Genomic DNA, 16,187 nt, shown 5'->3' on the forward strand with positions numbered 1-16,187 from the left:
AGGACCTGTTCTTCCTCAGATTCTTCTCCTTGAGACAATCTAGCTTCAATTTCTAGTCCATTGCCATGAGCAGCCTTGAATCTACACTCAGATGCAAAGTACCCAAAGTTCTTGCAATTAAAACATTGAACTTTCTTCTTATCAAACTTCTTCTTATTTCTCCTTAGCACCTGGTCTTGTCCATTGATTCTGTTTGGCCAAAGGACCTTCTGTTGGACTGTGCTTGGAATGCTTGATCAGAGTTTCTATCTGAGTTCCTCTCCTTGATTCTTTGTTCATGAACCTCTAATGAACTTTGCAATTCTTCAATCTTGAACACTTCAAGATCCTTAGACTCTTATATGGCAACAACCACATGATCAAACTTGAGGTTCAAGGTCCTCAACACTTTCTCTACCACCAACTGATCCCCCATTACTTCACCACATCCCTTCATCAGATTTGTCAATGGTCTAATTTTGGTGAAGTAATCTGCAATTGTGTCACCATCTTTCATTTGCAATAGTTCATACTCCCTTCTCAATGTTTGGATCTTAACTTTCTTTACCTTCTCTGCACCAGCATAATATTTCTTAAGATTATCCTAAGCTTCTTTTGTTGTTATGGCACTGGAAATCTTTTCAAAGTTAGATTCATCCACACATTGATGGATCATGAACAAAGCCTTGCAATCTCTCTTCTTGCATTCCCTGGAGGTGGATCTTTGAGCCTCGGTAGCATCCTCCCCCATTGATTGATATCCATTTTGAATTATCTCAAACACTTCTTGATAGCTAAATAAAACCTTCATTTGAATGTGCCATCTCTCGTAGTTTTTGCCATCCAATGTAGGTAATGTCATGGTGAAGCCACTGTTGCTTGCCATGGAAATGCACATATGATTTCTTTCTTCCACAGATCCAATAATCAAAACAAAAGAACAAAGCTCTTGATGCCACTATTGTGAATAGCTTCCAAGTTGCTTGATAACGAAGTTGTGAGGATGTACTTGGTGTGAGTGAAAGAAGAAGAAATGTGGCAGAGATAGAAGAGTAGATAGAGAGGAAGAAGAAGATGTGTTATGAATGTATATATGAAAAACAGAAGAAGAAAGAATATATATGGAAGTGAGTGAGAAGAAATGGATTGAACAAAGTTAATTTTTCATTTACAAACTAACTTTCCTTTTATAGCATTGAGCAACTAATTAACTTTCTATAAACAGAAAGTATTGCAACTAAACTAACTGAATTATAAAACTATCTAACATAAAATACCACACAATGATATTTTAAAAGAGAGAAAGACATAACATAATTAATTAAGTACAAAAGAGAAACATAATATGCAATCTATCAAGTAGACTTGTAGCAAGAGAAATAAAACAAAAACACACACATTGTATAGAGAATTAATAAGAAATGCATATGCATAATATTGATCATCTATCAAATGGGATTGATCATCTTATGATAATATGAATTTCATTTTATATTTAGTGATCTCTGCAAGATATGTTCCTTATTTGAAAATTCATGATAATAATTATATATTTATTATGTTTTATGGATTTTATGTACATATTTTATATATGCATCCCAAACGTATCGTATCCTACGATTTCAAGAAAATGCGTATCAACGTATCGGATATGCATCGTATCTGATACTCGTATCCGTATTAGTACTTCATAGACGACAACAACAACCAAGTCTATATTTCACTCGGTGGAGTTAGCTACATGGATCTAACGACGCATAATAATTTATTTACAAAATAAATTTGAAAGTCAACATTATAATTATAAAGTACATGCACATGCAGTAAAGGCCAAATTTAAGGCATTGGCAAGTTGACAAGGTCACTGCCAAAAAACTATAATTTAACAGTATCAGATACTCTCTTTTAAATCATCAAAATCCATGGTATGAAAAAGCAAATTTTAAAACTGCTTAGTATACCAAAACTTTTGAATTCACCAAACTCAAATTTCTTCAAGCGAATAAATCAGTATCAACATTATTTATAAGTATGAAGTGAAATTGCAAATCATAATATGAAGTATGAACCACCTTGACAGACTATGTATGTCAACAATATATATAGTATAAAAAGAAATTCATGCTTCATTAACTAAATATGCAAAAATAGGAGCTTACCAGGAGCAATATAACCATAAGATCCAGCAACTGCAGACATTGATTTTGATTGAGGCATGTCAATCACTTTGGCCAAACCAAAATCACCAACATGAGCCTCATTGTTTTCGTCAAGCAGAATGTTATTCGATTTTATATCGCGATCAATAATCTTTGGTTTGAAGTCATGATGCAAGTAAGAAAGACCCTCAGCAGCTCCAAGACCAATCATAAACCAAATTGGCCATTCAAGATTATTTGCAGAACCATGCAATAGTTCACCTAAGCTACCATTTCCCATGTACTCATAAAGTAGTAGATTGGAACCTTGGTGATAGCAAAAACCAAACAACTTCACTATATTTCTATGCCTTATGTTTCCCAGAGTCAATATCTCAGCCCTGAAACTATTATCAATGTTGTTCCCTTCCCTATTTGATGATAACTACTTAACAGCAATGGTCTTTCCCGATTTAATCACCGCCTTATAAACTGTTCCAGTTTCTCCCTTACCAATAACATAACTTTAATGAAATCTTTGTGTAGCTTCAACTAGATCTTGGAATGTGAAACCTTCTTTTGGAGGAAAATGGATATCTGATTCCACAGAGTTGGTTTAGATGTGTCTCAAGGAAGCAACAGACTCTGCAGACCGTCTCAAAATATAAAGATTAAAGAATAACCGCAATTAAAATGAGAGAAACACCACCAACAGTAGCTGCAATGATCATGACAGATTTACCAAGAGGAGAATGAACACTCTTCGCTGAAGGATCTGCTCGAGAAGATTGATTCGCGTTGCAGTCACTGAGAGGTGGACCACAGAGGCCTTTGTTAACACCGATAAAGCTGCTTATATCCACACTTTGGAAAATTTTAGTGGAAGGTAAAGGACCAGAGAGGTTATTGTATGAGAAATTACACCCCATCAAGCTTGAAAGCAGGTTAAATGTGCTTGGAATTTCACAATCTAAATGGTTGTTATTTAGAAAGAGATATTCAAGCATATTGAGATTGCTAAGCTGGGATGGTATGCTTCCAGAAAGATTATTGTAACTGAGATCCATTTCAATCTGTAAGCTTGAAAGAGAACCCAACCGAGGAGGTATTTCACCCGAAAACAAATTGCCACTCATCTGCAACCAGTTCAAATTTGACAAATTACCTAATGTTGCAGGAATATTTCTGGATATTTTATTGTTTGAGAGCTTGAGAATCTCCAACTGCTGAAGTGTACCAAGTTCATTTGGCAAGGAACCAGTAAAGCTGTTCTGACTGAGATCAAGCCTCTGAAGATTTTTGCACTTAACAATTTCGGGTGGGATTCTCCGGTTAATAGATTTGAAGAAACATTAAAGGTCACCCGTTGAGAAATATTTCCAATTTCCTTAGGCAACTCCATTGTGAAGTAGTTGTCTGCAATGTGAAGCCTTTGCAATTTCTGGCAGGTTCCAATCTCATGAGGGAGTGGACCACTGAACCTGTTCTCACTCAACTCAATCGCGGTAATGTTTGCCAGTTTACACAACTCTAAAGGGAAGCAACCAGTAAGCCTGTTACCAACCAACAGCAGCTGTGCCAATGAATCACAGTTCAATAGCCCTGTTGGTATATTTCCATAAAGCATATTAGATGCCAGATTCAAAAACATCAACCAAGAATTTCGACATAGATGAGGAGGTACCCTTCCTGTCAAGCTGTTGTCGGAAAAATCAACAACCCAAAGAGGACTATGGGGTCCGAGTCCCTGAGGAATAATACCAGTTAGGTTGTTGTCAAAAAGTTGCAACTGATACATCCGAGTGAAATACTGGAAGCCAACTGGAATTGGACCTGTAAGATGATTCATTGACAGATCTAGCAATGTCAGATTCTTCAAATTGCTAAACTCATTTGGTATAACACCAGTTAGCTGGTTCTCAAAGAGAAAGAACAAATTTAGACCACTTATTTTGCTGAACTCAGAAGGGATATCACCTACTAAAAAGTTTTCTGAGAAATCAAGTTCTAAACATGAGGAAAGATTTCCAATTTCCCTAGGAATGGTTCCATTCAAATTATTCTTGTAGAGAAACAACCACTTCAATGATTGGAGGTTTCCAATATCCGGAGGGATCGGTCCAACAAGCTCATTACCATATATTGCAAGGGTCTCAAGACTACTACAATTGCCGAGTCCTTTAGGAATAGATCCTGACAACGGATTATCCCATAAAATCAGTTCTGTTAAGCTGCTAAGCATCCCAATCTCAATTGGTAGCTCCCCTCCTATCCCATTTTGTGCAAGACCAAGATACGCCAAGCTCTTACATCAACTAATTTCCTTTGGCAAGCTACCTGAAATGTTATTCACTTATTTGCACCAGCTTTGAACTACTTAGACAAGTTTTTATGTTTTACTTTGATTAACTCCAAACACCAAGTTCTAAAATCCTCCTTTTAGTGTATGTTCTAAAATGGTAGAATAATAACCACTTACATTTATTACTAAACAATATTACGTCCACAAAGAGACTAGGTTGTCACACCCTAATCTTGGCTACTCTTATATTGAAGTAGTAATGTATATAAGATCTTAAGAAAAATATGCTTAACTTGACAAATAAACTAAGTAGTACAACTACTTCTTAGTTTATTTGTTAAGTGTTTGAGACAACTAATTTTATGACTTGAAATCAATTTTTAGGTGATCAATCTAAAAAGAGCATTAAGAATTTCTTAAACAAGTAAGATTAATCAAAGCACCAACTCGAATGATTAAAATTTAAATCTTTAAAATATAAAAAGAAGTAGAAATACATAACCATATTCAAAAAAAAATTGTTAGGAGCATGAGCCATCCACCAAGGATTGCATGCTTTGAGTTCCAAATGAGATTACAAAATTGATTTTTGTATCTCATTTGTCTTCTCCTTTTCAACTCTTGAATTGTAAATTAAAATTACAAAACTTACTTCAATAAAGTTTCTAAGAGCTAAGAACAAGAACAAAGAACTTTAGAGAAGAATTTCTAGGCAAAATGTGAGTGAAAAGTGTGAGAGATATATATTGGTTCGTATGGAATGTGTCCTCTCTATAGAAATTCTTCTGGGGCCACTGAGCTGCTTGTCAGCCCCGCTAAGCAGCTGGAAAAGTCCTTCATCATGAGTTTGGTCCCTTGATCAAGCAACTTTGTCTCCTCCTTATGTTTGACTCATCAAAGCTAGTTGTGAGCTAGAAAATCATCTAGTGAGCTATTCTGGAAAGCCTATGGTGGGCTACTTGAGGTGAGGTCATTGGTGACTTCATGGTTTGCTTGATGGCTAAGTCAAGTCTAGGTGCACATCGCTTAGCACACCTGTTGCACCGCTAAGTTGCTTGTTCAACATCTTTGACCGTGCTGACTGGGATGTGGCCTGGTGCTTGCTGATTTGGGCAGAAGTCTGGTTCTCCACTAAGCTGCTTGGTTGTACCGCTAAGTTGCTTGTTGCGCAGCTTGGGCATGTGCCAAGCTCATGTCTGACCGTGTCAAGCTTGAGTTCTGACCGTGTCAGGACTAGTCTGGTGCTAGGCTGAGCGGCCAAGCAGGTCCGCTCAGCGGTTTGCTTGAGCAGCTTGGTCCAGGTCATGCTGGTGTCCTTGTCAGCTTAGCGACTTGGTCCATGCTCAGCTGCCTTCTTGAGCACCTTGATTTTAACTTCTTTTTCTTTTTGACCATGAGTCTTTTTTCTCTTCTTTTCTTATTTCTGAATCCTACAAAATACATAAAAAAAATACACACAAATATACAAGATTGTGATATTTTATACAAAAAATATTGTTTTAAGTTGATTTTTCTCAATTATGCTTAAGATAACTGTCATAAAAGTGTATGAAATTTATGTATGTCTAGCACTTATCACATAATAATTTACATTGCGTCGGTGCTAGCATAAAAGATAGTTGCGTACTTGCTACTTATAGAATTCTAAAGGTAAACTTATTGACCGACTTTCTTTTACTTCCCCCTTTAGTTTAATTAAAATCATATTTTTCAATAACTAATATGTTTGAGCTAATATTTTAGGGAGTTAAAACATATAGTTTATATGTGGATATCCCATTGAAGCACTTTTTTGGAATTGGAAAAATGTGTAACCTACTCTATACTATGCTGCATAATGCATAACTACGCACAATCATGTGAAGGTTGGAATTGACATTGTAGTTAATGGTGATACATCACTTCAATACTTGTTGAGGATACAATTATAGTAGGAGGTGCAATAGGTACTTATTCGGCTCGGCTAATACACCTCGTTGTGTTATATCCTAAGTATGTTAATATGATTTTGAATGCCAAATTTACTAATGATGGTTATTATATTAATTGATTGATAATTGGAATATTAACTTGATATTTTTAGGTACAAGAACAATCCAGAGTCAATGAAAATATCTCAAGAAACAAAGGGGTCAGTGACATCCTCTCTCAGAGATAAAATGGGTAATAGAGAATTTATGTACCAAAAAATCCATAGTGAGATCCAAACAAATCAAACCTAAAAGTGAGCCAATTGCGACCCATCTAGGAACAAAGTAAGATGTACATGCAAACTCTTAGAACATCAAATTTTGCAATCTTCTTAATATGCATGTATAAGGCATTGGAGATGATGCTGTACTCAATATAACGATTACGGGTGCTCTCTTCGAGTATGGCACAAAAGAATTCATCAGTATGCATGAAATTTTTTGTGAACATTATTTATTTTGTCTAGAATATGGTGTGATGTACATTTTCTAATTGTATTGTAGATTTTTGTAGGTGCCATTCGTTTTTTATCGTCATAAATCGCATTCAAGCAAAAATATATTATTTGGAGTCATTGGTTCATGATAATATGAACAAGTACCTTGGTAATAGAGAAATATTCACTAGCTAAGTGGTCAAATATATTATATTTTTTATCTTGAAGGAACTATACTATTTATATTATAACTATGTACATTCTCTTCTTTATTGGCTTGCATATTTAAACATATTTGTACAAAGTTCAAACAATTGTTGTATACGAATTTAATATAAAGTTATTATAGAGTTGAAAATTCAAACAATCACTTATGTTTTAATTTTTCTTTTATATCTTAATATGTACTAATTGGAATTTAATAGAAACAATATGGAATGACCTATGCTAACACACGGGTATATTGCTAGTTATACTTTGAAAGCATATCCAACTTTAGAAGGTTGTGATATTATTAGATACAACATTATTTTTTTCCTCCAAGCAAAAATAGTATTAAAAAAAACACCAAATTGGCAATTAACTAAAAGAAAAGAAATTTAAATTTGTTTCATAAGTCATAAATACAAATATAGCAATGATTGAAACTACCACAACAACATTTGTCATTAAAACCATCCATATTCATCTAATAACAAATTACCTAAAATTGTCCATCTTCTCTAGCATAAGTTAAAGCCAAACTACATATTAACCTTTAACCACAATAAAGTTTTGAGTATATATATTTGCCTGATGTAATGCTCCCATCACAATTGGAATTTGCAAAGTATTATAGAGTATAAAGAAGAACAAAACATAAACTTTAAAATGAAGGTTTTGTTTCTTTGTGTTCTTCTTCTAAGTATGGCTATGCTGAACCAAGGTGTCATGGGTTTGAACATAAAAGGTGAATTATGTAAAATAACTAGAAATAGAATGGCTGGTTGTGAAGAAAATCAGAAACCTCATTTCAAGAAACCAATTTCTAACACTAGTTGTTCTTCTAGAAAGAAATGTTGACGTAGCTTATTATTCAAGATGAAGAAATATGATTTCTAAGTCAACAATATTGCATGAAGGATATATTCCACTATTGATAATATTAATTTCTTTGATATTCGTGGATGAAAAAGCTAGTCAGAAGGGTAAATAAGTTGGTGATCAAAGATTTAGTCAAGAAAAATAAGTTGGATTTCATACCAAGGTTGAGAACATTGAGAGCAAGATTTTCATTTCTTCGTGGGGCTATTATAACTTTGATTGGGCATTCATACCCATAGAAAGTAACTCTGGTGTAATTTTGGGCTAGCATTTAGAACAAGGAGATTTATCTAGCTGAAGACGTGAGGTTTGGCACAAACTTTGTACTGGTAAAAGGCAAGTGGGAAATGGAAAATGATTACTCTCAAATTATAAATGCATATTGCCCATGCGACTTGGATGGGAAATAGAAGTTCTGGGAGGAAGCTAAGACGATAAAATTAGGTCATTATGGCAAGTCGTGGTCTATTGTAGCTGTTTTCAATGCAATTCTTCAACATGGTAAAAGAAAAGGTACAAGACTCCAAGCATATATAAGAGAGTGCAAAGAACTCTACCAATTTGTAAATAACCTTCTCTGACCACTATCCTATTTTTCTAAAAATTGATGATGCAAATTGGGGTTTGACACTATTCCGAAAAAATAATTTTTGGTTTTTTATCCTAGATTTGGCATGTTTGTCGCAAATGAGTAGAAGAAATTGGAGATCAGTGGTCAGAACAAAGATCACTTTGGTATAGTGGATAGGAGAAATGTTGATAAGGTGGATATTATTAACTTAGTTGATGCAAAAAGTGGTCACGGGACCATATCTGAGGATGACGTTAGCATAAGAAGGTTGGCTACAATAGAACTTTGGAGCCTATCAAGTCAACAAGATAGTCTTCTCCTTCAAAAATCTAGACAAAAGTGGATTCGTGAACGTGACTCAAACTCCAAATTCTTTCATTCATCTATTAATAGAATTTGGAGATTTAAGGAAGTGACTGAATTTACAATGGATGAGGAATGTACTGAAGACTCTGTTAGGTATCAGTGGTTACAATACACCTAGAAGGGGGGGGGGTTGAATAGGTGTAGCGGTTAGAATAGCCGCTTTTCGAAACTCAACACTTAATGCTGAATCACCCCTAATTAATCGATTACAGGATGAAGATAATCGATTAACAGAACAAACTTAATCGATTAACAGAACAGGGATAATCGATTAACGCAACAGTTTTAACCGATTAAACAGAAACAGTAAGCTTTAAACAGAAACGATTAATTGCACAACAGTTAACCGATACAACGCGAATTTTTATCCTGGTTCGTTTGTTGTCCACTGCAAACTACATCCAGGCCTCCCGGCTGACTTGAGATATTTCCTTCACTATAATTGAATCAATGTATTTACATGCACATCATCCAATTACAACACTTAGAAAATTACAAGAAAATAAAGAAACCTATTCTATGGTTTGACTCCCTTCCTACCGACAAAGAAAACGTTTCTTTCGGCGTAGCCCCAGCCAAGAATCTCTTTTCTTTCCTTTTCTAAAACTCTAAGCAATTATGAAGATACACTCAATCTCTTAGGTGATAAGACACCACGAGATTCCCTTGTTACAACAATTACACAACAAAATAGAAGAGTAAAATTAAGCTATTACAAAGCTCAAATATGACAAGAAGGCTTTACTCTAAAACACCTAATACAAACTCATGCAATATGACAATGTATTAGTATGAAAACAGAAGTTACAGAATCTAAAAAACTTCACGAAAAGCATCAATAATATGCATGAACATGTGAGGGAAAATATGCGAAATTATAACATGAAATGCACTCAATCCTAAAGCATAGAATCTCTCCTTTCTAAACTCACAAATGCACTTAACAACTAGATGCAACAAATATCACGTAAAGTGCTCTAACTCTCTAAGAAATGCAACATGCAACTTATGAGATCAATTCTGAAAACGCAGTTTATAAAGAATCAGTTCAGAAGCCCAATTAATCGATTAAATGCTATCTTAATCGATTAACGTGATTCAAAAATGTTAACTTAATCGATTAACGTATGCCTTAATCGATTAACAGAATTTTAAAACATGTTGCAGTAGCAACCACTTTTCAAAGCAGTTGGGTTAATCGATTAAAGTATTAGTTAATCGATTAACAGCATTTTTAAATGTGTATTTTTAACTACAAAACCTCAAATACGTTATGCACTTAGTTCATACATGTTTAACACTTAGTTTATGCCTAGAATGCACATATACATGTATTTATGTAATGCATGAACATATTATGAATGACATATCTCAAAGATGAAATGATTTAAAAGATTTATGCATATGAGACATGTATTAGGTTCCCTAAGCCTTGCCTCAACTTAAACTAGATTCTAGTCTAAGCCTAGTACCAATTAAAGACTTAAGCACGTTGATTTGTTGGTGATCTTCAAGCTCTTATTAGCACAAGTTGTCCTCATCAAAACCATGACATATAAAGAGAGCTTTCCAAAGTGTTCCTCTTGACATGCACACTTTCAGACTCTACTAGATTTAAAAAACATATTAGGTCTTTTTTAGGCAATGTTTGCTTAAAGTCATTGGAACAGGCCCACTCTTTATGGCATCAAGTTCAATTGACTCTCGGAAGATGAAAATAAATTCTTAACCTCAATGTTTAAGGAAGAGGATATCAAACATACAATTTGGAGTTAGGAGGGTAATAAAAGTCTAGAACCTGATGGCTACAATTTTACCTTTGTAAAAATATTGTGGGATTGCTTGAAGGAGGATATCATCACGATGGTGGACGATTTCTTCGGTATAGTAATCTACATAAAGGGTGAAATGCTTCTTTTATTGTCCTAATCCCAAAGGAAGTTTGTTCACAAGGTCTTGGTGAATATAGACTCATCTCTCTTGCTACGTGCTGCTAACTGGCACATATGTGTTTGAAATACTACCTCGGTTTCACAAAAAAGTATAGAAAAAGTAATTTATCGTCTCCGCATGGAATTGCTATAAAACTATAGTAATTCAACTTATAAATTGTTTCTTAGCTCAATAGTTTTAGATTTTTTTTATGTGACACAAACATTTCGATTATACTTTTATAATATGATAGACGTAGTCGAGGTTAAACTTCACACTCACTCTTAGTTTCCACTTTAATTCTTTTATTGCAAATCAATTAGAACAATCTGCCCACAAAACTCCTTAAAATGACTAATTGTGAATGTCTTAGTCAATTAGTCACTTATGCAAGAAAAACTTATGTCTAGTGATTTTGATGCACAAGAATAAATTTATGACTTATAATTTATTTCCCCTATGTCTAGTGATACAAGTATGCAAGTTGAATAATAATGCAACAACTCAATTGTGCTAGTTGCCAAGTGTGCTAAGTTGAAATACTATAGTTTTATAGCAATTCCATGCGGAGACGATATAAATTACTATTTCTATACTTGTTTGCGAAACCGAGGTAGTATTTCAAACACATATGTACCGGTTAGCACTACTTAGCAAGAGAGATGAGTCTATATTCACCAAGACCCTGTGAACAAACTTCCTTTGGGATTCAGACAATAAAAGAAGCATTGCACCCTTTATGTAGTATTCTGATGTTGGCTTCTACGCTCCATGCACCGTTGTTGCGCTCAACGTGGGATATAAATACCTTTGCATGATGTTTATACCCACTAGTCTATACTGAGCGTGACATTCTAGGCTGAGCGTGACCTTTGGCTGAACTAGAGTGCGTAGATCTGGTTTATCATGTTGAGCGCACCACCCTTTGCGTTAAGCGTGGAGGCGGCGTTGAGCGCATTCTAGACAACAGCTAAATGATTAATTCCTCAAACTTGCACACTCAACACTCAGCATAGGATTTGCACTGAGTGGGACTCTTCTTGCATTGAGCAAGGAAGTGGCGCTGAGCGCAACTATCAGATGCTGCCAAATTCGTTGGGCGCAGATCTGGTGCTAATCGTGGGCAAGCTAAGTTAAGAAGTACCGTTTTTCCTGATCTTTTGTGCCTCATAAGCCTACAAAACCACTTAGGGTAAAACTTAGCCCAAAATTTGATCTTTTAATCATATATAGTATTTTTTCCAATAATTTAGATAATTAAGCTTTAAAGTGCTACAAAATTTAAGTGCTCTTTATAGATCAATTTAGTACTTAACATGTGCATCTATAAGATCATTTCTTTGCTTATGGCCATTAGACTTAAAAGTGTTATTCATTTGGTTATTTTTTAATGTTAATCTGCCTTTATCAGAGGCATGTTAATCATGGACAGAGTAGTGGTTGCCAATGTGTTAATTGATGAAGCTAGGAAAAAGAATAAAGGTTATTGTCGCATCTTCAAAGTGGACTTAGAAAAGGTTATGACTCACTAAATTACGGTTTTCTTCTTTACATGATAGATAAGGTAGGGTTTTGTCACAAATTGAGGAGTTAGATTAAAAACTGCTTAAAATCTTCCTCGACCTCCACCCTAGTCAATAATAGTTCAACCAAAGTGTTTCAAATGGCAAGAGGCATAAGGCAAGATAATCTGATAGCACCATTTCTTTTCTTCGTTGTTGTTGAATGTCTTGATGGTATCTTGAGAAAAGCAATGGCAAAGAATATCTTGCAAGGGTATAAGGTTGGAAAAGATGATGTTGTTATCTCCCACCGATAATATATGGATGATACATTGCTCATTAGCAAAAATTCTAATCATAATGTCATGGTTCTTAAAATCAATTCGAAGAACTTTGGGTTGACATCCAGTCTGAAAATAAACTTTTACAATACCATTTTCATTGGAATTAATTCAAATCAAGAATTTTTTCTAAAGGTGATTGAAAACTTAAGTTGTGAAATAAGTTCCATTCCTTTTAAATTTTGAGGAATACCTGTTGGTACAAATCCTAAAAGGCTCTCCACTTAGTCTCTTGTCATTGATACCTTCAAAAATAAGCTATCTCTTCGGCTATACAAGATTTTATGTCCTTTGTTGGAAGGGTAACTCTCTTTAAGTCGATACTATGTTCTTTACCCATCTACTTCTTTTTTTTAAACTCCATTTTTTGTCAAATATGAGATTGACAAAATTCAAAGATGAATGGAGTTGGGGGAGAAGAGAAAAGGAATTCATTGGGTTAGTTGGAAGAAGGTATGTACGTCTAAAAAGGAAGGGGTCTAGGGGTTAAAAACTTTTTTCTGTTATATTTATCCCTTTTAGGTAAATGAAGATGGAGATAAATTAGTGAGAGAGACTGGCTAGAGGTGAAAATGTTAATGTCTGGATAGGGGATGCATTCTTAAGGAGTGAAGGGGCTTCTGACTATGAGTGCTTCCAGTCGGGATCATCTTGGTGGAAAGATCTATGTAATCTCAACAACAATAAGGAAGAAGTCGGTCGTGGGTGGGTAGTTGAGGGGATACATAGGAGTTTTGGTTGTAGTAATGTTACTAAGTTCTAGACAAATTTATGGATGGGGGAGGGGGACTTCTAAAAATTTCATATGCATGATGATTTCAGGTGATTTTAGATGAAGATGCTACCGTCAACTCCATGGGTTATACACCATGGAAATTCCATTAGAGAAGGAGTTTGTTCCTCTGGGAGAAAGAGGAAGGAATAGAGCCCTATAAACTCTTGAAGATTAATTTCTTAAACAAGATGCTGATGATGGGGGATTTGGATCCATGACAATAGAGGACTTTATTCGATTTGAAATGCATACCAATTGCTACAAGAGAATGATAGGAACTAGGAAAATGACTTCTTCATAAGAATGTTAGAAAGTAATGTCCCACCAAAACTGAAATGTATAGTCTGGAAAGTTTCCTTGGATGGAGTTCCAACAAAGTTGAATCTAGTGCAAAGTGGAGTCTTAAGAGCACATGGCTCAGCGCGATGTGTTATATGTGGGGAGCTCAATGAATCAACAAACTACTTGTTTTCCTCTTATTCAAAATCCTATATTGTTTGGCAAAATCATTATTCTCCGTGTGGTCTACTTGCTCATAATTTCTTAATGTTTAGTTTTTCACATGTCAAATTTTAATTCATCTAATAATCTTATGCATGTCATTCAATTTTATCTTTTCAAATAATTGTTTGATATATTTTTTTTTATATCTTAATATGTACTAATTGGAATTCAATAGAAACAATATGGAATAACCTATGTGAACACACGGGTAAATTGCTAGTTATACTTTGAAAGCATATACAACTTTAGAAGGTTGTGATATTATTAGATACAATATTATTTTTCTCCTCAACGCAAAAAAAATATTCACAAAAAACACCAAATTGACAATTAACTAAAACAAAAGAAATTTAAATGTTATATGTGGGGAGCTCGATGATCAACAAACTACTTGTTTTCCTCTTATTCGAAATCCTATATTGTTTGGCATAGTCATTATTCTCTGTTTGGTCTACTTGCTCACAATTTCTTAATGTTTAGTTTTTCACACGTAAAATTTTAATTCATCTAATAATCTTAGGCATGTCATTCAATTTTATCTTTTCAAATAATTGTTTGATATGTTTTTTTTTTATATTTTAATATGTACTAATTGGAATTCAATAGAAACAATATGGAATGACCTATGCGAACACACGGATATATTGGTAGTTATACTTTGAAAGCATATACAACTTTAGAAGGTTGTGATATTATTAGATACAATATTATTTTTTTCCTCAAAGAAAAAAAATTATTCACAAAAAACACCAAATTGGCAATTAACTAAAACAAAAGAAATTTAAATTTGTTTTAGAAGTCATAAATATAAATATAGCTATGATTGAAACTACCACAACAACATTTGTCATTAAAACCATCCATATTCATCTAATAACAAATTACCTAAGATTGTCCCTATTCTCTAGCATAAGTTAAAACCAAACCACATGTTAACCTTTAACCACAATAAAGTTTTGAGTATATATATTTGCCTGATGTAATGCTCCCATCACAATTGGAATTTGCAAAGTATTATAGAGTATAAAGAAGAACAAAACATAAACTTTAAAATGAAGGTTTTGTTTCTTTGTGTTCTTCTTCTAAGTATGGCTATGCTGAACCAAGGTGTCATGGGTTTGAACATAAAAGGTGAATTATGTAAAATAACTGGAAATAGAATGGCTGGTTGTGAAGAAAATCAGAAACCTCACTTCAAGAAACCAATTTCTAACACTGGTTGTTCTTCTAGAAAGAAATGTTGACGTAGCTTATTATTCAAGATGAAGAAATATGATTTCTAAGTCAACAATATTGCATGAAGGATATATTCCACTATTGATAATATTAATTTCTTCTTGAAATATAGGATTGTCAAAGTTACTTATATTTCTTTTAATATAGTTATTTTCATATAGATGTTGGAGTCAAATTCTTCATGCTTAGCTTAAAGAAATGTACCATTTAGCAAATGTATTGAGGGTTAATGGTACATATTTGTATATTCATTTATCGATCATTACTACTAACCCTGCAGGTGTATTGTATATTTTTTCATTCATGTTGTAAAAAAATGTACTACATATAATAAACTTGTTTGTGGTTAAATGAACTTCATGTTTTATATTAAACTTTGTATTAGAGAACTTGTAGTAGTAATAAGCTTATCGTGATATATATTTTACATTTTCAATATTCCCCATAGATCAATTATATCAAATAGGCCTTAGTTTATAAACTTTTATTGTATTTATATCAGAAAAGCATGCATATTCATTTGTAAATTTGATTTTTTTTTACAATACACCTTCTCTTAAAATTAAAATATTACTAGAAAATAAAATTACTATTAGAATTTAAAATTACTATGTGGCTATTCTTCTTTGGATCATTATAAAATAAGACAAAGTATATTGTCCTTATTTAGACAAACCGATATTGATTAAGAATCCTAATAATATAATTTTTCAATTACATAAAAATTATATCCGATGATAAAGAATTAATGTTGTTCAATGATAACTTTTCAATATTCGTTCTTCTCCTTCAATGATCTTACAAAATCTAATGGTGAATTATATTGCCATAGACTGGATTGTCCAAGTAATATTTAACAGTATAATAGTTTCAAAGTTCCCATTCAAATCAAATTCAATATAGTCAAATGTAATCATTATTCAATTCGAATATTCACAAATTTACTCGAACACAATTCCCTACCAACTAATTTACTCGAACACATGAGGTATGTGGCTAGTTCTCCTTGTTGCCTTTGTTGTACCAATGTTGTGGAATACCTTCTTCATAC

The 16,187-nt window shown here is 33.7% G+C and overlaps 1 pseudogene; it reads right to left on the reverse strand.

The window, feature by feature from the left end:
* Positions 1 to 2,083: 2,083 nt before the first annotated feature.
* LOC109340358 lies at positions 2,084 to 6,663 on the reverse strand (annotated as a pseudogene).
* Positions 6,664 to 16,187: the final 9,524 nt, after the last annotated feature.

The sequence above is a fragment of the Lupinus angustifolius genome, unplaced genomic scaffold, assembly GCF_001865875.1.
Source record: "Lupinus angustifolius cultivar Tanjil unplaced genomic scaffold, LupAngTanjil_v1.0 Scaffold_164_9, whole genome shotgun sequence".
NCBI classification, from domain to species: domain Eukaryota; kingdom Viridiplantae; phylum Streptophyta; class Magnoliopsida; order Fabales; family Fabaceae; genus Lupinus; species Lupinus angustifolius.